This window comes from Microcaecilia unicolor, chromosome 9, assembly GCF_901765095.1.
Source record: "Microcaecilia unicolor chromosome 9, aMicUni1.1, whole genome shotgun sequence".
Lineage (NCBI taxonomy): Eukaryota > Metazoa > Chordata > Amphibia > Gymnophiona > Siphonopidae > Microcaecilia > Microcaecilia unicolor.
In genome coordinates this window covers 136,524,283-136,548,274 of record NC_044039.1, presented here as the reverse complement: position 1 = coordinate 136,548,274, position 23,992 = coordinate 136,524,283, and the positions used below count along the sequence as shown (strand labels likewise).

Sequence of the window (23,992 nt, the reverse complement as noted above, 5' to 3'; positions counted from 1 at the left end):
TGGGCCGGCCTAGCTTTTGCTATGTAAGCAATAGGAATCAGTTTTCAGGATGAGGCTGAAATGGGTCAAACAATGGAAACAACTGCAAGTCACTTTGGGCTCCTTTTACAAAGCCACAGTAAAAAAGTGACCTGTGCTAGTGTGGGTGCGTCTTTTGGGTGCGCGCTGGGCCACTTTTTACCGCGGCTGGGAAAAAGGGCATTTTTAAATAGGCCAGGAAATGGGCGTGCACAAAAATTAAAACTAGCATGCACCTATTTACGGCCTGAACCCTTACCACCAGTCATTGACTTAGCGGTAAGGGCTCACATGCTACCTGCATGGTAACCATGCAGCGCATGCCAATGTGGTCACTCTGCCGATTACCGCTGGGAACGCCTCCCGCAGTAGAAAGTAGAAAAATATTTTCTACCATGGGATTCGGCACGTGCCAAACTCGGAATTACCACCGGGCGCATGCGCTACCACAGCGGTAGTGCCGATTTGGCGCATGTTACCTGCGCGTTAGCCCTCCCACAACTTTTTTTTAAAATTTCCAATAATTTTTTTTGTTTTTTGAAACATAACAAAGAAATTAACAGTAAATCATTTTTATTGTTTTTCAAAACATAAAGAAATGAACAGTACAGCAGAATATTGATAAAGGAATCAAGCCTGGCAATAAGGCTGCAATATAAAAAAAACCCCAAACATTGTCATATTTAAAGAAACCAGCAATGAGAATATCAAGAAAACATGAACCAGTAACAAGAAGATACAAATCCCAGACAGAGTTTCCAGTAGTCTTTTGTTCATTTAGACTTGATTAGGCAATTGCTGCTAGTCGCCTAGGGGAGCTTTTACTAAGGCGTGCTGAAAAATGGCCTGTGCTGGTGTAGGCGCATGTTTTGGTTGCGCGCAGGTCCATTTTTCAGTGTGCCTTGGAAAAAGGCCTTTATTTTTTGTGGCCGAAAATGGATGTGCGGCAAAATTAAAACCAGCACGCGTCCATTTTCGGCCTGAGACCTTACCGCTACCCATTGATTTGACAGTAAGGTCTCGCGCGCTAACCGGGCGGTAAACGTCAGTGAGCATAAACTGCCGATTACCACCAGTTATGCACCACATGGTAGAAAATAGAAAATATTTTCTACCGTGTGTTTTGGACGCACATCAAAAATGGAATTACCGCCCAAGGTACGCGGTAGCCAGGTGGTAGTTCCAATTTGACATGCGTTGGACACACGTAGGCACCTATGCGCCTTAGTAAAAGTGCCCCTAAGGTCTGTATTGCACAAAAATGGAAAAACCGTACTCTCCCAACACTTTTGGCTGGATAAAGTTTGGCGGATTTAGGAATGCTGGGACATTCGTTTCCTACTACACTGAGTGACTCTCACTGAGAATATTGCTTTCTTCTTAACTTGTAAAGCAGAAGTTTGGTGACAATATTCTTTCATTTTTTAAACAGACTACTTTTGACTCCTGACGCAGGCACTGTGGGCTCAAACACGGTCTGTGTCGGGTCTATATTGGAATATTGATTTTACTAATTAAAGGAAGTGTGTCCCATTTCTGAAGGCTCTTGGTGCTTTTTGTTGCATTGTGAAGTAATTAAAATAAAAAAATATGATCATATGACCCCTTTGCTGCCTGAAGAACATTGGCTACCCATTAATCACAGAATAACCTTTAAGATCCTGTTTTTACTTCACAAAGTTCACCATACCAGCACACTGCTTTATTTATCATAACTCTTGATTCCCTTTGTCCCTTCTTGAGCTTTGAGATCAGTGGAGCAGAACCAACTAGTTATCACCTCTTTCTGTATTTTTTGCTTAGACACCATCAGGTCCAGGATATTTAGTGTCACTGGGCCCACTCTTTGGAATTCCATTACTTTGGTTCTTCATGAAGAGCATTCATTGCAAGTTTTAAAGAAGAAATTGAAAACGTTCTTGTTTCAAGATGCTTCTGACACGTGGAGGGGCATAATCGAAAGGGACGCCCACGTTTTGCTGAGGACGTCTTCGCAAAACGTCCTGATGGAGGGGCGGGGAGACACGTATTATCGAAACAAGATAGAAGTCCATCTTTCATTTCGATAATATGGTCGGGGACACCCAAATCTTGAAATTTAGGTCGTCTTTAGAGATGGTCGTCCCTAGACTTGGTCATTTCTGATTTTTTGGCGATAATGGAAACCAAGGACATCCATCTGAGAAACGACCAAATGCAAGCCCTGGGAGGAGCCAGCATTCGTAGTGCACTGGTCTCCCTGACATGCCAGGACACCAACCGGGCACGCTAGGGGGCACTGCAGTGGACTTCATAAATTGCTCCCAGGTACATAGCTCCCTTACCTTGTGTACTCAGCCTCCCAACCCTCCCCCCAAAACCCACTACCCACAACTGTACACCACTACTATAGCCCTTATGGGTGAAGGGGGGCACCTAGATGTGGGTACAGTGGGTTTCTGGTGGGTTTTGGAGGGCTCACATTTACCACCACAAGTGTAACAGGTGGGGGGGGGGGGGAGATGGGGCTGGGTCTGCCAGCCTGAAGTGCACTGCACCCACTAAAACTGCTCCAGGGACCTGCATACTGCTGTGATGGACCTGAGTATGACTTGTGAGGCTGGCATAGAGGCTGGCACAAAATATTTTTAAAGGTTTGTTTTTGAGGATGGGAGGGAGTTAGTGACCACTGGGGGAGTAAGGGAAGTCATCCCTGATTCTTTCCGGTGGTCATCTGGTCAGTTCGGGCACCTTTTTGTGCCTTGGTCATAAGAAAAACAGGACCAGGTAAAGTCATCCAAGTGCTCATCAGGGATGTCCTTTTTTTTCCATTATGGGTCGAGGACGTCCATGTGTTAAGCACACCCAAGTCCCGCCTTCGCTACACCTCCGACACACCCCCATGAACTTTGTCATCCCCGCGACGGAAAGCAGTTGGGAAAGCCCAACTTTTGATTATACCAAGTTGGGCAACCCTGTGAGAAGGACACCCATCTTCCGATTTGTGTCGAAAGATGGGTGTCCTTCTCTTTCAAAAATGAGCCTGTTAATCATTTAATTATGATTTGTTAATGCCCCTCTAGTCCCAGTAATTCTCTGAATCTGAGCTGGAGCTGGAGGAAGTCCTTGCCGGTTGTATGCTTGCTAGAGATTTTTATTTTATTAGTTTACTCTCTCTGTCCAATGTATAATTTCGAGTTCCTTTTATCCTTCTTATTTTTAGATATTGTAAACTGCTTAGAAAGTCCTTTGAATGGGTGGTATATCAGAAACTTTCTATGCTCATTCTCCACTCATGACAAGCTCCCTAACATAAAAAGCAGTTTACCACACATTTGCTGCAAGAATACTGCAAAATCCCTGAGGGAGCCTTTTACAAAGCTTTGCTAGCATTTTTAGTTTACAGTAGAAATCAGATGGCGGTAAATGCTGAGATGCCCATTATGTTCCTATGGGTGTCTCGGCTTTTACTGCCGTTTGATTTTTAACATGAGCTAAATATGCTAGCATGGCTTTGTAAAAGATCCCCTGAATGTGGTTGTGTACTAGCAGTTACAACACAGTAAGCTATGCATTAAGGACTAGATTCAGTAAATCTAACCATTTCTATTCCACTTTACTGAGGTGGTTCAAGGCGGATCACAAACAAGATACAAATCAAAGAGATAATCTTCCCTATAACAACATGTTTCATTTATGATTATCCTAGTTCATATTATGTCTAAATACCTGTCATACATAAGGTAAAAAGAAAACCTTAACCCATTCTCCTAAAAGTATTATAACTAGTGATATTGCGGATATTACATGGCAATTCATTCCACAAAGCTGGGCCCCTACCAGTCAAAGTTCTCTGTCTGGTAGTCGATTTCCGACAAGTTGATATTGCAGGCAGTGGTGTAGCTATGGGTTGGCCTGGGTGGGCATAGGCCCACCCAGCGACAGCACCCCAGATCAACATCCCTCCTCCTCCTTGGCTTCCTGGCATCGGACCGCCCATCGCTGAACCCCATCCCTTCCTGGTTTACTTTAAAGGCATCTCCAGTGCCTGCAGTGATTCAGTTATTGCTGCCTGTGCCAGCCCTGCAGGCTTCCGTTGGCCAGGTCCTGCCCTCACTTTCATCATTTCCTGTCTGGCAGGACCCGGCCAATGGAAGCCTGCGGAGTTGGCACAGGCAGCAATAATTGAATCACTGCAGGTGCCGGGGACGCCTGTAAGGTACACTATGGAGGTCAGATACTGGGATGCCACGGAGGAGGAGAGATGTTGATGTGGGGTAGGTGAAAAAAAATCTATAGTTTTTAAAAATATCTCCGGAGGGGGGGGGGGGGACTGTGGAGTTCCGTGCCATGGTAAGGCGCCTCTAAGTTAGCTCTGGGCCCATCCAAAATACTGGGTCTGGCTACGCCACTGATTGTAAATACATATTCTAACTTCCTAGAATGCAACATCCTAGAAGGGGAATAAACAAAAATTATATATTGAAAATATTCGGGAGCTAGACCATATAGAATCTTATAAACGAGCGACAGTAATTTAAAATGTATCCTAGCCTTTTCAGGCAATCAATGCAATTCAATGAGTAATGGGGTACATAGGAGCCGACTCTGTGGGTGCTGTGGGTGCTTGAGCACCCCCAATATTGAGAAAATATTTGTATTTGTTTAGGGAGGGGTTATTTCCATTGGGCTTAGCTCCCCCAATAATTTTGAAAAGTTGGCTGTAACATGATCTTTGTAATTTCCTCCCAAAATCAATTTTGCAGCTGCATTCTGTATAATTTGGATTCAACGTTAATTGTCTTTCGGGTAATCCTGAAAGAATGATGTTGCAATAATCAATCTGACTCAGTACCATAGATTGCATGAGCATCCTAAATTGAGGCATCTGTAAAAATGGTTTAATCTCTAAAAATGGTTTAATCCAGCCAAGTATTTTCAGTTAAAAAAAAAGAGATTTCTTAACAACTATATTCACTCAAAAGTTAGGCACAGCACTGGATGATCAATGCTAAGACAATATTCTGTAAAGGGCACTCTGCACAAAGAATCCTATCTTAGGGGCCCTTTTACTAAGCCATGGTAGGACTAACACGTGGGTAGCATGCACTAAATTGACACTACCTGTGGAGTAGCACAGGTGCCCCGCGGAGGCGTTCCCAGTGGTAATCGGCAGCATGGCCACATTACCATGCACTGACAGATTACTGTATGAGTAGCGCATGAGCTCTTATCGCCAAGTAAATAGGTGGCGGTAAGGGCTCAGGCAGTAAATAACCGTGTGCTACTTTAAAAAAAAATGGCCCAGCTTGCGCTAATTTCACCCATCCAAACTAACGCAGTCCACTTTTTATCATAGTTTAGTAAAAGGGCTCCTAAGTGTGCAATTCTCGCCAAACTTTGGGCGTGAGCATTTATACCTGTCAAAGGTTGGTATAAATGATGATGCCCAACTGATGGCAGTTAAACATGCAAATGCAGTGTTCCTTGTCATCAAGCAGATGAAGCCATTACGTATGGGTTATGTCCATCAACCAGCAGGGGAGATAGAGAGCACTCAAACTTTCACAGTGCCCTCTTGGCCAGCTAGCTCCACTGCCTCTTCAGTATTCTCTATCTCCCTTAGCAGGGTGGCTGCAGCTTGTTCGAGCTCCAGAAAAATCTGCCGGGAGGTGGTTCCTGGCTTGCCAGTTGTTAACCGGGGTGTTGGAGGCTATAGCAGCTTCACTTTAAAGGCACATAGGTTAGCCCTTTCCCTGCCTTACCCATACCTCTGTGGATGTGGACATATTGCCTTGCTTTCCCTGTCCTTACCCACCAACAGTGGATGCAGGCATATAGGTTCGCCCTTTCCCTGCCTTTCCCACTCATCTGAGCCTCCGGAGTCTTCAATACCTCTGCTTTCCTCACAGCTTAAAAAAAAAAAAAAAAAAAAAAGTCGCGTCGCGTTTTTAAACGCAGAGACGCTGGAACAGAGGTTTTTGACCTGATTTTCAGCAGGATCGTAGTTGTACACTAGATCCTTTGAGGTAAGAGTGTTTTCCAACTCCTCCGGGGTGGGCCCGCGATCGTGGCGATTTTGGCGCAAAACCGCCATTTTGGATTTTACCGCCGTTTTTCGGCGATGGCTGCGGACAATGTAAAGCGCTGTTCCACTTGTGGCAAGCGCAAATCAGCAGCAGGGCTCTGTAAATCGTGCTGTATTGGCGTAGGAGCTGGCCCGAGCATGGCGAGCGATGTTTCTTCCCGCTCTGAGCTGGCAGCGGGCACCATTTTGCTTACCCGCATGGCGCGGCCTCCGTGGACACGGAGAGACCTGAGCCGGGTGGGGCACCTCGAGATGAGGTTATTTCAGGAGTGGCTAGCACCGGACAGGATTTGGGTGCCCAGGGTGAGATTTTCTCCCCGGATTTTGTGCTTTTGCTGCATAAAGCATACATGATGAAAAGAGCCCTTCCTCAAGGGTCGCCTGAGGCTCCTCTGATTGCCCCCCCGATGGATTCTGGCCTGGGACTGCCCAGTGAGGCTTTTTTCCTGGATGCTTGGCCTAAAGATAAGCGCAGAAGGGTTAATTCCCCTTCAGATTGTGGTGCACCTTTTTCCCCCCCGTGGTCGGGGTGTGAGGATTCGGAGAACTCTGACAGACGTTCTTGGTCTGAGGAACCAGAGTCAGGTGCGGATTTACCACAGGATCTGGATGATCCCTCCGCGGTGAGGATTTTCCACTGTGTTGAGCTGCCAGCGCTTATTTCAGATACCCTGCAGGCCCTCTCGATTGAAGATCCTGACAGTGGCATGGCCTCCTCGGGTAATCCCAGGATGGCTAGTACCAAGAAAGCTGCTCGGGCCTTCCCTTTGCATGACTCCATCCTAGAGCTTGTTTCGGCTCAGTGGGCTGACCCCGAGGGACCTTTGAGAGTTTCCAGGGCTATGGGGCAGTTATACCTTCTGCGTGAGGGACATATGGCTCGTTTTCAAATGCCTACAGTGGATGCCCTAGTCACTGCGGTGACAAAGAGAACTACCCTCACTGTTGAAGGAGGTGTTGCCCTGAAGGATGTTGAAGACCGTAGGCTGGAAACAGCGTTGAAACGGTCCTTTGAAATTGCAGGTCTCACTGTTCGGGCGTCTGCATGCAGCTGTTATGCTGTGAGAGCCTGCCTAGCTTGGCTGCAACAGGCAGTGGCTCAACCGGAGATGGAGTGGAGCCCTTCTTGGATGTGGCTCCGCGGATGGAGGTGGCCTTGTCCTTTCTGGCTGATGCCCTTTATGACCTTGTCAGAGCTTTGGCTAAACAAATGGCAGTAGCAGTGGCGGCTCACCGTCGTCTGTGGCTACGACACTGGGCAGCGGACATGGCCTCTAAGCAAAGGTTGGTGAAGTTGCCTTTTCAAGGACTTCTCCTATTTGGTGAGGAGTTAGAGAAAATTGTGAAAGGCCTGGGTGATCCAAAACCCCAGCGCTTGCCCGAAGATAGGCAGAGGCCTTCCTCTAAGGGCCAGGCGGTCCACTCCTCATACAGACCTCGCTTCCGTGAAGCTAGAAGGTACCGCCCGGGGCGTTCTGCTGGGTTCACTTCACGTGCCCGTGGTCAGCAGAGGAACTCCTTTTGCTCGGACAAGCGTTCCGCAGCCGGTGGCTCAAGACCAGGAGTTCAGGGGCGACCCTCTCAATGATGGTGTGCCGGCCCTCTCCTCGATGCCTGTCATCGGAGGACGGCTTTCCCTCTTTGTCGAGGAGTGGGCCAAGATTTCCTCAGATCAGTGGGTTCTGGACCTGATCAGAGATGGATACAGAATAGAATTCAACGCCCCAGTAAGAGACGTGTTTGTGGAGTCCCGATGCGGTTCTGCCGTCAAACGGGCGGCGGTGGAGGAGACTTTACAAGGTCTGATTCAGTTAGGGGCAGTGACCCTGGTGCCTCCCCCCGAGCAAGGCTGCGGCCGATACTCCATCTACTTTGTGGTGCCGCGAAAAGGTGGGTCCTTTCGCCCTATTCTGGACTTAAAAGAAGTGAACAAGTCCCTGAGAGTGCGGCATTTCCACATGGAATCCCTGCGCTCCGTCATTGCGGCGGTTCAGCCAGGAGAGTTTCTCACGTCTCTAGACCTGAAAGAAGCTTACTTGCACATACCGATTTGGCCCCCGCACCAGAAGTTTCTGAGGTTTGCGGTGTTGGGGAAAACTTTTCCAGTTCAGGGCCTTGCCTTTTGGCCTCGCCACAGCTCCCCCGAACCTTTTCGAAGGTAATGGTGGTAGTAGCTGCTTTTCTCAGGCGAGAAGGTATCAGGGTTCACCCGTACCTAGTCAACTGGCTCATCAGAGCAGACTCTGCAACAGAGAGCTTACAAGCTACAGCCAGAGTGGTCTCAGTACTGCAATCTCTAGGCTGGGTCGTCAATATGGCCAAAAGTCACCTGTCCCCTTCACAATCTCTAGAGTTTTTGGGGGCCAGGTTCGACACAGTCTCGGGCTATGTGTTCCTACCCGAGCTAAGGCGGTGCAAGCTTCAGAATCAGGTCCGTCTGCTCCTGAGGATGCCCCGCCCACGAGCTTGGGACATTGTCCAGCTGCTGGGATCGATGACAGCCACGATGGAAGCGGTACCCTGGGCGAGAGCGCACCTGAGACCTCTACAGTATTCCCTACTCCGGAGATGGTCTCCTATTTCTCAGGATTACCAATGCAGACTTACTTGGCTCCCTGCGGCCCGTCTCAGCATGGAGTGGTGGCTCTCGGACAGCATGCTGCGGCGAGGAATGCCGCTGACGCTCCCCGTTTGGTGCCTAGTGGTAACAGATGCCAGCTTGAAGGGCTGGGGCGCACACTGCAAGGGGAAGCATGCCCAGGGTCTATGGACACCCGAGGAGTCGGAGTGGTCCATCAACCGCCTAGAGTTGAAAGCGGTGTTTCAGGCGCTTCTGGCCTTTCAAGTGACCCTGGAAGGATTGGCTGTCAGAGTGATGTCGGACAACAGGACAACGGTGGCCTATATAAATCGACAAGGCGGAACAAGGTGCAGAGCACTAGCTGTGCAGGCTGAACTGATTTGCCACTGGGCCGAGCTGCATCTTCAGTGTCTGTTGGCAGCTCATATTGCAGGTCAGAGCAATGTGCAGGCCGATTATCTGAGCAGGCATCAGATCGATCCAGCAGAATGGAATCTGGCAGACGAAGTACTCCTGCAGATCTGTGCCAAATGGGGCAAGCCCGTGATGGATCTAATGGCGACAATACCAAAGTCCCGTGCTTCTTCAGCAGACGGAGAGATCCTCGCTCGGTGGGGTTGGATGCCTTGGCTCAACCCTGGCCTCCGGGTCTACTTTATGTGTTTCCCCCATGGCCCTTGATAGGGCGCCTGCTCTTGCGGATTCGGCTGCACCCAGGAGAAGTGGTCCTCATCGCCCCGGATTGGCCAAGGAGACCTTGGTATGCAGACCTCCGACAGATGCTCCTGGAGGCTCCTCTGCCGTTACCTCTGGTACCGAACATGTTGACTCAGGGACCGGTAGCCATGGAGGACGCCGGCCGCTTTGGTCTTACGGCATGGCTATTGAGAGGGCGCAATTGAGGGATAAAGGTTATTCCAATAAAGTTATTTCCACTCTCCTGCAAGCCCGCAAGCGGTCCACTTCCGTGGCTTATGCCAGGATTTGGTGCCTGTTTGAGTCTTGGTGTGCTTCCAGAGCCATTGTTCCAATGCGGGCTCCTGTCTCGCCGATTCTGGACTTTTTGCAGGAAGGTGTATAAAAAGGCTTGGCCTGCGGGTGCAGGTGGCAGCGTTGGCCTCCCTTCGTGGTAAGGTGGAAGGCGTGTCTTTGGCTGCTCACCCAGATGTGGCACAGTTTCTTAGAGGGGTGCTTCGGCTCCGACCTCCAGTGCGAGCACCCTGTCCAGCTTGGAACCTGGGGCTAGTTTTGAAAACCCTGCAGGCATCTCCTTTTGAGCTGCTTCGGCGAGCATCGGAGAAAGACTTGACACTGAAGGCCGTTTTTCTGGTGGCCATTACCTCGGCGAGACGGGTGTCAGAGCTCCAGGCGCTGTCCTGTAGAGACCCATTTCTGCAATTTTCAGAGTCCGGAGTCACGGTTCGGACCGTGCCTTCCTTTATGCCTAAGGTGGTTTCAGCCTTTCACTTAAACCAGCCTATTTTCTTGCCCTCTTTTTCAGAGGAAGAGTTTCCAGAATCTTTTGGGCAGCTGCACCTTTTGGATGTGCGCAGGACTCTGCTGCAGTATCTGCGAGTTACTAACTCTTTCAGGACTTCTGATCATCTGTTTGTTTTGCTATCCGGTTCTCGCAGAGGGTCTCCAGCATCTAAAGCCACTATTGCCCGCTGGCTCAAAGAAACTATCTTTTCAGCTTATCTGCTGGCCGGCAGGGTTCCACCTGTAGCCTTTAAGGCACATTCTACTAGAGCGATTTCTTCCTCTTGGGCTGAAACTGGAGCACTCTCTCTTCAAGAGATATGCAGTGGAGCAACATGGGCTTCTAAGCTCTCCTTTGCCCGACATTACAGGCTGGATGTGGCTGCCAGGAGGGATGCGCGTTTTGGTGCACAAGTGCTAGCGCGTGGTGTGGCTTGTTCCCACCCTATCTAGGGATTGCTTTGTTAAATCCCATACATAATGGCTTCATCTGCTTGATGACAAGGAAGGGAAAATTAGGTTCTTACCTTGGTAATTTTCTTTCCTTTAGTCATAGCAGATGAAGCCATGAGCCCTCCCTGTATGATTGTCTGTATGCTGTGAATCTGTTTTTCAGGTTCTGTTCTAATTTCCTGAAGTTCCTTCCTTGGGAGAAAGTTGGAAAACAATCTTCAGGATTCATGTTCAGTTTAAATTTAGGAGGATGTGTTCATTCCCTCCAGCATGTTTTTTTGGGAGGATGTGTTGATTCTCTCCAGGAGGCGCGTGTGTTCCCCTCCAGTTCTATAAATAGGAGGATGAGTTCATTCCCTCCAGTGTGTTGGGAGGATGTGTGATTCCCTCCAGGAGGCACGTGTGTTCCCCTCCACTTATACAATAAGGAGGATGAGTTTATTCCCTCCAGGAGGATGTGCATTCCCTCCTTTATGAGTTCATGCCCTTGTGATGGGCCATCGTTCGCTGTAAGGAAAGCTCTTGTGATTCCCATTGCGGTTTGCCATACTGCTTTGGAAGCTTCAAATACTGAAGAGGCAGTGGAGCTAGCTGGCCAAGAGGGCACTGTGAAAGTTTGAGTGCTCTCTATCTCCCCTGCTGGTTGATGGACATAACCCATACGTAATGGCTTCATCTGCTATGACTAAAGGAAAGAAAATTACCAAGGTAAGAACCTAATTTTCCCTTCTATAAAATCGCACCCAATTTCTGGGAATGCCCCTGACCCGCCTATGCCCTCACATGGCCACACCCCCTTTGGAGTTGCATGCTATGGGCATAGGGCATAGGGCAGATCATGCTTAACTCCTAATTACTGCCAATTAAATGTTTGTTAACTCCATTAATTGATTGATAGCACCTAATTGACTAATTAGTTTACATGTAGATCTGGGATCTGCCCTCAAATTTGGATGACCTATACAAAATCCGGGGGTAAGTGCTTAACACAGATTAGTAAAAGTCCCCCTTACTGTTTTAAATTTGTACACCACCTAGACCATTTTTAAGATGGGCGATATAGCAAATTTGAAATAAACCATAAAACAGACTTTATACAAAGAGAAACCTTTATAAAATTACCCCACATGTATATGTAAAGAAAGACACTCTGGGCCTGATATTCAGACCATGGGAGTTAGCTGGGCTGACTCCCATGGTTGGCGCTGAGCCCATATGTTCAATGCCGGGCCATTTTCCGTGACCAATTTTGTGTATCTGGGTGTTTTTTGGCTAATATTCAGCGCTGGCCAAACCGGCCTAAGATATTCCAGCTATTTCAGTGACCTAATTTATCTCCTAAACTTAGCCTGGCAATGCACTGAATATCGGCGGAATACTCTTGCTGGAATTCTGTGACAAAAATTCAAAATTCTGTGCTAAAAAAAATTCAAAATTTGTGCAAAAAAATTCAAACTTATGCGCAAAAAATGTAAAATTCTGCAAGTTTCTTTAAACAATATTTTTGCACCCACAGCCATCCTTGTTCCCAGCCCCCTCTCCCTGCACTCACACTTCATCCATCTTACACCCCCCTCCTTGTACAGATACCATCCATATTTATTTTTCCCAGCCCTCCTTCCCCTCACACCCACACTTCACCCATCTTACAGCACCCTTCCCTGTACAGATGCCATCCATATTTATTTTTTCCAGCCCTCCCACCCACACCCATACTTCACCTACCTTACAGCCCCTCTCCTCTCTCCCTCCTTCTCTCTCTGTCTCCCTCCCTCCCTGTACACAGATATCAATCATCTGTTTCCAGCCCTCCAACCCTGCCACCCCTGCACTCACCGGTCCTGTGTGGGAGGAGCTGCAGAGGTGCACATTGGGAATGTCTCTTAGGGCAGGAAAGAACCTCACTCTTTCCTGCCCGCTGCCGCTGCTTTTGCTGATACTACTGCTTCTTCAAAATGGCCACCGAGACTTCCTGTGGCAGTCTCACGAGATTGCTTCTTGAAGTCTCAGCGGCCATTTTGATGAAGCAGTGCTACCGGCAAGAGTGGCGGCTGTGGGCAGGAAAGAATAAGGTTCTTTCCTTCTCCAAAGAGGCCACTAGACCCCCAGGGCATGTTAAAGTAGGCCCAAGGAGGGCCCACCGAGGCTCGGAGGATTGGGCAGCCAGCCGACCTTTACTACTACTACTACTACTACTACTATTTAGCATTTCTATAGCGCTACAAGGCATACGCAGCGCTGTACAAACATAGAAGAAAGACAGTCCCTGCTCAAAGAGCTTACAATCTAATAGACAAAAAATAAATAAAGTAAGCAAATCAAATCAATTAATGTGAACGGGAAGGAAGAGAGGAGGGTAGGTGGAGGCGAGTGGTTACAAGTGGTTACGAGTCAAAAGCAATGTTAAAGAGGTGGGTTTTCAGTCTAGATTTAAAGGTGGCCAAGGATGGGGCAAGACGTAGGGGCTCAGGAAGTTTATTCCAGGCGTAGGGTGCAGCGAGACAGAAGGCGCGAAGTCTGGAGTTGGCAGTAGTGGAGAAGGGAACAGATAAGAAGGATTTATCCATGGAGCGGAGTGCACGGGAAGGGGTGTAGGGAAGGACGAGTGTGGAGAGATACTGGGGAGCAGCAGAGTGAGTACATTTATAGGTTAGTAGAAGAAGTTTGAACAGGATGCGAAAACGGATAGGGAGCCAGTGAAGGGTCTTGAGGAGAGGGGTAGTATGAGTAAAGCGACCCTGGCGGAAGATGAGACGGGCAGCAGAGTTTTGAACTGACTGGAGAGGGGAGAGGTGACTAAGTGGGAGGCCAGCAAGAAGCAGATTGCAGTAGTCTAAACGAGAGGTGACAAGGGTGTGGATGAGGGTTTTGGTAGAGTGCTCGGAAAGAAAGGGGCGGATTTTACGGATGTTGTAAAGAAAGAAACGACAGGTCTTGGCGGTCTGCTGGATATGAGCAGAGAAGGAGAGAGAAGAGTCAAAGATGACCCCAAGGTTTCGAGCTGAGGAGACAGGGAGAATGAGAGAGCCATCAACAGAAATAGAAAACGGGGGGAGCGTGGAGGTGGGTTTGGGGGGGAAAATGAGAAGCTCGGTTTTGGTCATATTTAATTTCAGGTGGCGTTGAGACATCCAGGCAGCAATGTCAGACAAGCACGCTGAAACTTTGGTTTGGATGCAAGGTGAGATATCAGGGGTAGAAAGGTAGATTTGGGAGTCATCAGCATAGAGGTGGTAGGAAAAGCCATGGGATGAGATTAATGAACCAAGGGAAGAAGTGTAGATAGAAAAGAGGAGGGGACCAAGAACAGAACCCTGAGGTACGCCGACAGGCAGAGGGATAGAAGTAGAAGAGGATCCACCAGAGTGAACACTAAAGGTGCGGAGGGAGAGGTAGGAAGAGAACCAGGAAAGGACAGAGCCCTGGAATCCAAGTGAGGACAGGGTATCGAGAAGTATGCTGTGATCGACAGTGTCAAAAGCAGCGGAAAGATCAAGAAGAATGAGGATGGAATATTGACCTCTGGATTTAGCCAGTAATAGGTCATTGGAGACTTTAGTAAGCGCAGTTTCAGTTGAGTGGAGAGGGCGAAAACTGCGGTATTGTACTGCATTGCGTGAACAGGGACCACGGTAAAGTTTCTGCATGAAAAAAGTAAATTCTGTACAACTTCCAAATTCTGCTTCACAGTCACACAGAATTCTGGTGGGAATAAATATTCAGCAGGAGATAACCGGCTATCTCCCACTGAATATTGCCAGATAGTCGGTTGTGCCATTTAACCATGCAGGAATGCTCCTGGCCGGTTAAATGGTTTTAAATATTGGGCAGGTTAAACTATGTATGTCTGCATACAAACCCCCCCAGCAGACATAAAAGTAATAATAAAAATAATAATTATAATAATTGCATTTAACAGTTGTTACAGTTCTCTCAGTGTTTCACGTAAAACAAATTGAGGGTTTTATTTAAATGACACTGTTTTTCTCATTAGTGCTTTTCAGTTTAGACAAGTAACTGAGCTTTAAAGAGACCTGTCTGGGTTGGTATTTCATGTGGTTATAGAGATAATGGCCCTTAAATGTAAAAAAAAAAAAAAAATCCAAACGCTGATGTTTGTAATGGAATTTAAAGTAATTACAGTATTCATTTAAATGCCAAGTGCTAATGGAGGCAATGATATTTTAATGAGAGCTGTAAGTTGTTAGGGATTCATTACCATTGTACATTAAGGAGGGGATGAATAAGAGAAAATCAGCCTACCCGCAAATGGAGCTGGACATGTTCAAGTGATATTTATTAAAGACAAACAAATTGATGCCATTTTCTTTAAGTATGTAGTTTGGCTATTATTCCATAGAAAATTATTTGTTGCCTGATCAGCTAATCCAGGAAAATGAGTGAAGCAGTTCATAAATTGCAGTCAGCATTCTTGCTAGTCATTATCTTTGGCAAGGGCTTAGGTGTGGAGGAGTAGCCTAGTGGTTAGTGCAGTGGACTTTGATCCTGGCGAACTGAGTTCAATTCCCACTGCAGCTCCTTGTGACTCTGGGTAAGTCACTTAACTCTCCATTGCCCCTGGCACAAAATAAGTACCTGAATATATGTAAACTGCTTTGAATGTAGTTGCAAAAACCTCAGAAAGGCAGTATATCAAGTCCCATTTCCCTTTCCCTTTTACTAAGGTGCGCTGAAAAATGGCCTGCAGTAGTGTAGACGCATGCTTTGGGCGCGCAGAATCATTTTTCACCTTGGCAAAATGAAAATTGCAGTGCGTCCATTTTGGGTCCAAGACCTTACCACCAGCCATTGACCTAGCGGTAAGGTCTCATGCGATAACCGGGTGGTAATGGTCTATGTGCATAAAATGCTGATTACTGCCCACGTGCCAGAAAATAAAAATATTTTCTGGCACGTGTAGCAGACTCACATCAAAAATGAAATTACCGCAAGGGCCATGTGGTAGCTGGGCGGTAACTCAAAATTGACGCGCGTAGGAGCCTACGCGACTTAGTAAAAGGGCATCTTAGCTTTTTTTTTTCACGATCACTGTAAATACAGTTTTAAAACTGTCCATTTTAAGAGAAAGTTAACACAGTCTTCATACCAGTTTCCAAAAAGAAAGTGCATGCACATTTGATTTCAAGCTTGCAATGGGGTATATGTGACCATCTTTGCGAAAGGTTGACTAAAGTCACCAGAAACAACACATGAGGTTTTAATGAATTTGTAATACAGCCATCTAAACCCATCCTCTTATGTGCAAACATAAAAAAGTTAGACGTTCAAACATAACTTTTTTCAGATTACTTATGGACCGATCACATGAAAAATTGGCCATTCTCAACATTTTGGATCTGCCACTTTAATCACCTTCTCCCAGAGATGGTCACGTGGAGGAGAATAATCGAAAGGGACGCCCAAGTTTTGCTAAGGATGTCCTCGCAAAACGTCCCGATGGAGGGGTGGGGAACCCGTTTTATTGAAACAAGATGGACGTCCATCTTTCGTATCGATAATACGGTCAGGGACGCCCAAATCTTGAAATTTAGGTCGTCCTTAGAGATGGTCGTCTCTAGATTTGGTTGTTTCTGATTTTCGGTGATAATGGAAACCAAGGACGCCCATCTCAGAAACGACCAAATGCAAGTCCTTTGGTCGTGGGAGGAGCCAGCATTCGTAGTGCACTGGTCTCCCTGACATGCCAGGACACCAACCGGGCACCCTAGGGGGCACTGCAGTGGACTTCATAAATTGCTCCCAGGTACATAGCTCCCTTACCTTGTGTGCTGAGCCCCCCAACCCCCCTCCCAAAACCCACTACTCACAACTATACACCACCACCATAGCCCTTATGGGAGAAAGGGGGCACCTAGATGTGGGTACAGTGGGTTTCTGGTGGGTTTTGGAGGGTTCACATTTACCACCAGAAGTGTAACAGGTAGGGGGGGAATGGGCCTGGGTCCGCCTGCCTGAAGTGCACTGCACCCACTAAAACTGCTCCAGGGACTTGCATACTGCTGTGATGGACCTGAGTATGACATTTGAGGCTGGCATAGAGGCTGGCACAAAATATTTTAAAAGATTTTTTTTGAGGGTGGGAGGGGGGTTAGTGACCACTGGGGAAATAAGGGGAGGTCATCCCTGATTCTCTCTGGTGGTCATCTGGTCAGTTTGGGCACCTTTTTGTGCATTGGTCGTAAGAAAAACAGGACCAGGTAAAGTTGTCCAAGTGCTCATCAGGGATGTCTTTTTTTTTCCATTATGGGTCGAGGACGTCCATGAGTTAGGCACGCCCAAGTCCCGCCTTCGCTACGCCTCCGCCCCATGAACTTTGGCCATCCCTGCAACAGAAAGCAATTGGGGACGTCCAAAATTAGCTTTTGATTATACCGATTTGGACGACCCTGTGAGAAGGACGCCCATCTTCCGATTTGTGTCGAAAGATGGGCGTCTTTCTCTTTCAAAAATAAGCCTGATATTGTACCAATGGCCATTCTTACCTGCTATTTCTCTGGGTACATTTTTCATGGAAAATAATTCATGTAGATTTGAAAATGCAATCTGCACATATTTTCATCCTTGATCTAAAGATTCTTCCAGGGACACCTCCTCTAATGATACTAAATCACACTGGGAGAGGGCACCGATTAATGGAGAGAAAATTCTTTGGACATTGCCCTTTGCATGCTTTAAGAATGAACATGTTCCAGTTTATGGCTCCTAAAAGTGGATGTGTTGAAGTATTTTGCTACCTTTTCCTTTGTCATGTTAGCTATAGGCTGGAGAAAATGCCATACTACATCTAAATGTAAGACCATGGAAGGAATTATTTAATTTGATAATTATAAACTGATTTATTGTAATGCATGTTTTAGGCCCTTAGGGGCCCTTTTACTAAGCAGCAGTAAGCCCACCGCGGGTTTACTGTTCGCCAGTCCGGAACTATTGCTGGGCTACCGCAGGAGCCCGGTGGTAGTTCCCACCCCTAGCATGCACCATTTCCGACGCTACATTGGAACTTAACCGGCGGGAATCGGGCAGCCACGTGTGCTGCCTGGTTGCCACCGGGTTGACTCAGGAGCCCTTACTGCCATCTCAATAGGTGGCGGTAAGGGCTCCCCCCACCCCCACCACCGAAATGACCACACGGTAAGTGTTTCACTTACCGCATGGCCATTTCTTTTCCTCAAAAAAGACAGCCTTTTACCCGCTGTGGTAAAAGGGGGCCTCAGCACATATCAAAAGCATGCACTGACGCTAGCGCAGGCCCCCCTTTACCATAGCTTAGTATAAGAGATCCTTGTTTACTTGAGCGTGATACGGTTTTGTAGTTGCTTCACGTTAGAAAGGATATCCATCTCAGAATAAGTACATCCAAGTCGCATGTATTTTAGAACAGGCTGTACATTGGTAGATTTTTTTTATAAAATAAATGAGAAATGGATGTTCATGTGATGGTTACAGTTAGAATGAGCACCCATTTTACAAGCTGAAACATCCAAACTAAGAACAGGGCAAAACAAGAATAATGGGGGCCCTTTTATTAAGCCACGTCAGCGTCTACATGCGCCCAACGCCAGCCAAAATGTAGTTACCGCGTGGCCCTTGCGGTAATTTCATTTTTGGCGCACATCCGCTACACACACCAGAAAAATATTTTTTAATTTTCTGGCACGCATCAGCTGCGTGTGCCAAGTGGCATTTGGTGTGTGTAAGTCATTATCGCCTGGTTACCGCATGAAACTTTACTGCTAGGTCAATGGCTGGCGGTAAGATCTCAGACCCAAAATGGATGTGCGGCAATTTTCATTTGCCGCACGTCCATTTTCAGCAAAAATGTAAAAAAGGCATTTTTTTTGCAGGTGTGCTGAAAAATGATTCTGCGCACGCCCAAAAATGGCCACAGGCCATTTTTCAGCACACCTTGACTCCATGAACATCTGTGTGGTAGCAAAGGAACATTCATGTTGTAAAGCAGGCCACAGAGACATGTAGAGGTATAGCCTAAAGGTTAGAGTAGTCGGCTGAGGACCAGAGGACTCTGGTTCAAATCCCAGTGTGGCTTTTTGTAATTGGAGGTTTTTTTTTTAAATTGTGAGCTCTCCAGGGACAGAAAAAAATACCTACTGTGACTTCCCTTACTCCGTCCAGTAAAGAAACTGCTCAATCAGAGCAATTTTCTATAACCCAGATGGGCTGGGTTCCATGTCCCAATACTAACGTCCATCTTTTTGGACATAGTCACCCCTTTCCCTTCTGAAATTAAAGTTAGACATCCATATTTTGACTCTTCTGTTGTCCCACCACAAACATTCCCAGATCACAGCCATAAGGATGTACTACAGTTTTTAATGTCCATATCCCTGCTTTGCAAAATCAGGGTTTGGACATTCATGCAATATAGATGTCTAAATGCTGATTTTCAGACATCCAAAACACGAACAGAGCTTCTAAAATAAGGGCTGTGTTTGTGAAAATTAATGCATGGTAAATTCGGAACCTCCACATTAACTGTTGAGGTCATTCCCAGCATTTTTGGTAGGGTTAACATACGGTTAACATAAAGAAAAATTTGCTACCACCCATTAACTATATGGCAGATAATGCTCCATTCAGTTAGCTGTATTGCTTGAGATGACAACTGCTATGTGTTATCTGCTGCTGTAACAGTTAATATGATGTAATGACGTCTGCACTGTAGGAATGGTACCTATTCCTTCCTTGTCTTATAATGGCATTTTAATCACACTAGCCATTTAATGTGGGAATTAGTACGAATGCTATGTTAATGTTTAGTGTGTAGTAGTGTGCATTAAACAGCTTACAGACTTTGATAAATAAACCTCTTAGGGGCCCTTTGACTAAGCCGCGTAGGTGCCTACGTTTGCCCAATGCATGTCAATTTTGAGTTATTGCCCGGCTACCGCTTGGCCCTTGCAGTAATTTCATTTTTGACGCGTGTCTGCTAAGCGCGCCAGAAAATATTTTTATTTTCTGGCACGCGTGCAGTAATCAGGTGGTAATCATCATTCTACATTCGTAGGCCATTATCGCCTGGTTAATGGCTGGCGGTAAGGTCTCAGACCCAAAATGGACGTGCAGCAATTTTCATTTTGCTGCATGCCCATTTTTGTCAAAAATTTAAAAAAGGCATTTTTTACAGGTGCACTGAAAAATGATTCTGTGCGCCAGGGGCGTAGCCACGGGTGGGCCTGGACGGGCCCAGGCCCGCCCATTTTCCCTCCAGGCCCGCCCATCCTTCGCACGCTGTCGCTGCCCTTTTGTCCCGCGGAGGCAGCGTTCAGCGTTTCCTTCCTGCCCTGTCTTCTCCCCAGGCTCCCCTGCATCGTCCCGGCCTGCAAGTGGAATCGTTTTCCTTTTCGGCCGTCGCGCTGCGCTGCCATACACACAGGCAGCTTCGTTCCTCCCCCGCCGTGTCCATTCTGGCCCTCTCTGATGCACTTCCTGTTAGGGCTGGATGAACGCGGTGGGGGAGGAGCGAAGCTGCCTGTGTGTATGGCAGCGCAGCGCGACGGCCGAAAAGGAAAACGATTCCTCTTGCAGGGACGATGCAGCGGAGCCTGGGGAGAAGACAGGGTAGGAAGGAAATGCTACCTCCGCGGGACAAAAGGGCTGCGACAGCGCGGGAAGGATGTGGATTCGCGGGCCTGGGGGGAAAGTGGCTGAACTGCTGGGACATAGGAGGGAGAGGAGGAAGGGACTTGAGGGAAGGGAGAAGCTGCTGGGACATGGGAGGGAGAGGAAGAAGGGACTGGAGGGAAGGGAGAAGCTGCTGGGACATGGGAGGGAGAGGAAGAAGGGACTGGAGGGAAGGGAGAGAGCTGCTGGGACATGGGAGGGAGAGGAAGAAGGGACTGGAGGAAAGGGAGAGAACGTCTGGGACATGGGAGGGACTGGCGGGAAGGGAGAGAGCTACTGGACATGGGAGGGAGAGGAGGAAGGGACTGGAGAGCTGCTGGACAAGGGAGGAAGAGGAAGAAGGGACTAGAGGGAAGGGAGAGAGCTGCTGGACATGGGATGGAGAGGAGGAGGGGATTGGATGGAAGGGAGAGAGGTGCTGGACATGGGAGGCAGAGGAGGAAGGGGCTGGAGAGCTGCTAGACAAGGAAGGAAGAGGAAGAAGGGACTAGAGGGAAGAGAGCTGCTGGACATGGGAGGATAGGGAGAGAAAGAGGGGAGATGGATGAAAGGATGCAGAGAGAAAGGGGAGAAACTAGAAGGATGTGGAGAGAGGGAGGAGACTGAACAGAAAAGGGTAGAGAGATAGACACTGGATAGAAGGAGAGGGGAGATAGAGACACTAGATGGAAGGATCAGGAGAGAGGGTAGATCAGTGAAAGGATAAGGAGAGAAAGAGGGAAGACACTGGATGAAAGGGTAGGGAGAAAAAGGAGACGCTGGATGCAAAAGAAAGAGGGGAGACACTGGAAGGATGGGGAGAGAAAGAGGGGAGCTGCTGGATGGAAAGAGGGAGAGGACAGAGTAGGGAAAGACTGGAGAATAAGAGGAAGGGGCATGTGGCGAACAAGGGTGAGGAAAAGATGAAAAGCCATAGGTGATGAATGGACAGGAAACCCTGGCAAGAGAAAGACGAAGGAAAGCAGAATCTAGAGACTGGGAGCAACACAATGAGAAAAAGTAAATGGCCATACAACAAAGGTAAAGAAAATAATTTTATTTTTAATTTAGGATAAAGTAATATGGTACCTTTGTTAATAAAGTTTCAGAGACCAATACTTCCTTCCTTAGGTCAGGAGAGGATACCGTAACAGCATTATACTGACCTGAGGCAGGAGGTTTTGGCCTCTGAAAGCTCACTGAAAAGTGTGACTAAATATTTCCTGGGGGAGGGGGGTAGAGAGAAAATTTTGTGCCCACCCACTTTGGGTTCAGGCCCACCCAAAATTGGCAGTCTGGCTACGCCACTGCTGTGCGCACTCAAAACACACATCTACAACTCCATACATAAGGCGCGTGTCTTTAGCGTTTAGTGCACGCTAAAAATGCTAGTCCACCCTTATCACAGTTTAGTAATCAGGGCCCATAGTCTGTATTTTAAAATTCTCTCGTTTGGCAAATAAAATTCAATGGGTTGTCTGTTGACACTGGCATATTTTAAAAATGTGTTTTAAGAATAAGCGCTTAGTTATAGCATACTCTAAAGAAAAGCATACGCTAGAGAAAAAATTATACCATCAATATTGCCTGCACTTCCTTGTTCATCCAATCAGATTTCTCATCTACGACATAGAAAGTATGGGTCATGCAGTGTCTGTAAACTTGCTCTGGAGATACACATCATCATACCGTGAAAATCATTCCAGTGTTTCATACATCAAATTGCAATTTTTCACAGGTGATTTACATTATACAGTGCCCATGTCCTTTTCTCTATGTAGGCAAAACTATGAGAATGGTTACGATACAGATTGTAGATCACCGCAGTTGCATTAATAGAAATATTGATTCTGCTCTCTTGGTTAATCATTGGAATACCTTAGGTCATTCAGTAGATGATTTAAAATTGTTTATATTTAAGATTTTCAAAACCAACTGGAGGAGAAGTGATACAGAAACTTTATTGCTTTGTGAAGAACAAAAATTGATTTTTAACTTACAACTGTTACCCCATGTGGTTTGAATTTGGAAATAGATTGTAGACCTTTTCTTTAGTTATGCTATCTTCAAATAGCACTTAGCCAACCTGGGGCCCTGTTTACTAAGCTGCGCTGTAAGCGCGTTAGCATTTTTAGCACACACTAATACTAGAGACACCCATAAATTCCTATGGGTGTCTCTAGTGTTAGCATGCACTAATTTTTAGTGCACGCTAAAAACACTAGCGCTCCTTAGTAAACAGGGCCCCTGGTCAAGCAATATGGAAAAATATAAGTAAGGAAAGAATATATGTTTGTTTGCATAGAGAGATGTGCGTGTTTGTTTGGCAATGAGTGTGTGTGTGTGTGTGTATTTGTGCATTCAAGTGCATGGATATATCCCTTGGTACCTAAGACCTGCATGACATTTTCAGGCTTTGCCAATATCGATATAATTTCATAACCATTTAGTTAAAGCTGACACAAACATGGATATTATCATAGTATGTTGGTGGCAATTAGATATACTTATATACATTTCACATTCAACTTATGCTTCATGGGTTTTGAATTCATATCTATAGATATATTTTATTTTCAATTTATGTTCATATTAATATGGATAATATCTGTATTGATAGAAATCACAGAGATATATATATTTCTATTCATTTTGTGGTAGATCATTTTATATCTATGCCTGTGAATCTTCCAGTATTATTTATGCCAGATCACTCTGCATGTTTATATTCTTAAGTTGTTTAACATTTTTGTGTTGAGGACGTCACTGTTTTTTTTACATTTTTCATGTACTCTGTGGATTATTTGCACTACTTATAATTTGGATTGTTTCTGTCAGTTGTTTCTGTTGTCTTATGTTCTTTTATATTCTTGTAGCTCTTCATGCTTATTTAAAATCGGTACAAAAGACAGTTTAAAATAGACATAATTTATTGTTTGGAACACCGTGTTCTCTCCATTCATTTAGGGGGTCTTTTACTAAAGCTTAGCTTGAGTTATGTGCAGCAGGGCCCATTTTATTCCTGTTGCTCCTGCTGCAGATAACTCGCGCTAAGCTTTAGTAAAAGATCCCCTAATTTAGTACAGTTAAAATACCTTCAGTAGTTGTTTCTATCAGTAGTTATTTTCATACCATTTGCATTTGGTCATGTTTCAGCTCACCAAGGGGTTCTTTTACTAAGCTGTGAAAAAAGGGCCTTACGATAGCGATGGGGGCTGTTTTTCCCCGCACACCAGGGCCCTTTTTACCGCAGCCGGTATAATACCCCCACCCCAAAAAAATGGCCATACAGTAAGATAACTCTTACCGCATGATCATGTGGTGGGGAGCACTTACTGACACCCATTGAGGTGGCGGTAAGGGCTCCTGTGGTAATTCGGTAGTAATCGGGCAGCGCGTGGTGATGCCCGATTACCTCTGAGTTACTGCTGCACTAGAAAAAAAATTCTGGAGCACTGGAAATGGCGTGCGCTCGACCCAGAAATTTCTGGAGCGTCAGAAATGGAGTTCAATATTGTAATACATAAAAAGTGAGGTCACTATTCAGCAGAGTGGTTGCTGTTTAAAAGTTAAGAGGATCATCACAGGTTAAAAAAATGTTCAAAACATACTTCTTTCAAAAATCCATGGAACCTTAAATATTAAAAATATTAATAGTTCTTGCCCCCTGCTACTTCACCTTGTCCTTGCAGGGAAAATTATGTAGCTTACATACTGAACTGCAATAAGAAATTAGGGCAAGATTTCATGTG

General features: G+C 46.4%; 1 protein-coding gene across 4 annotated transcripts in view; it reads left to right on the top strand.

Annotated features, from left to right (window-relative positions):
• DPF3 (double PHD fingers 3) overlaps positions 1–23,992 on the top strand; it is a 433,848-nt gene that overhangs the window by 278,987 nt on the left and 130,869 nt on the right. The gene's annotated exons all lie outside the window — the stretch shown is intronic.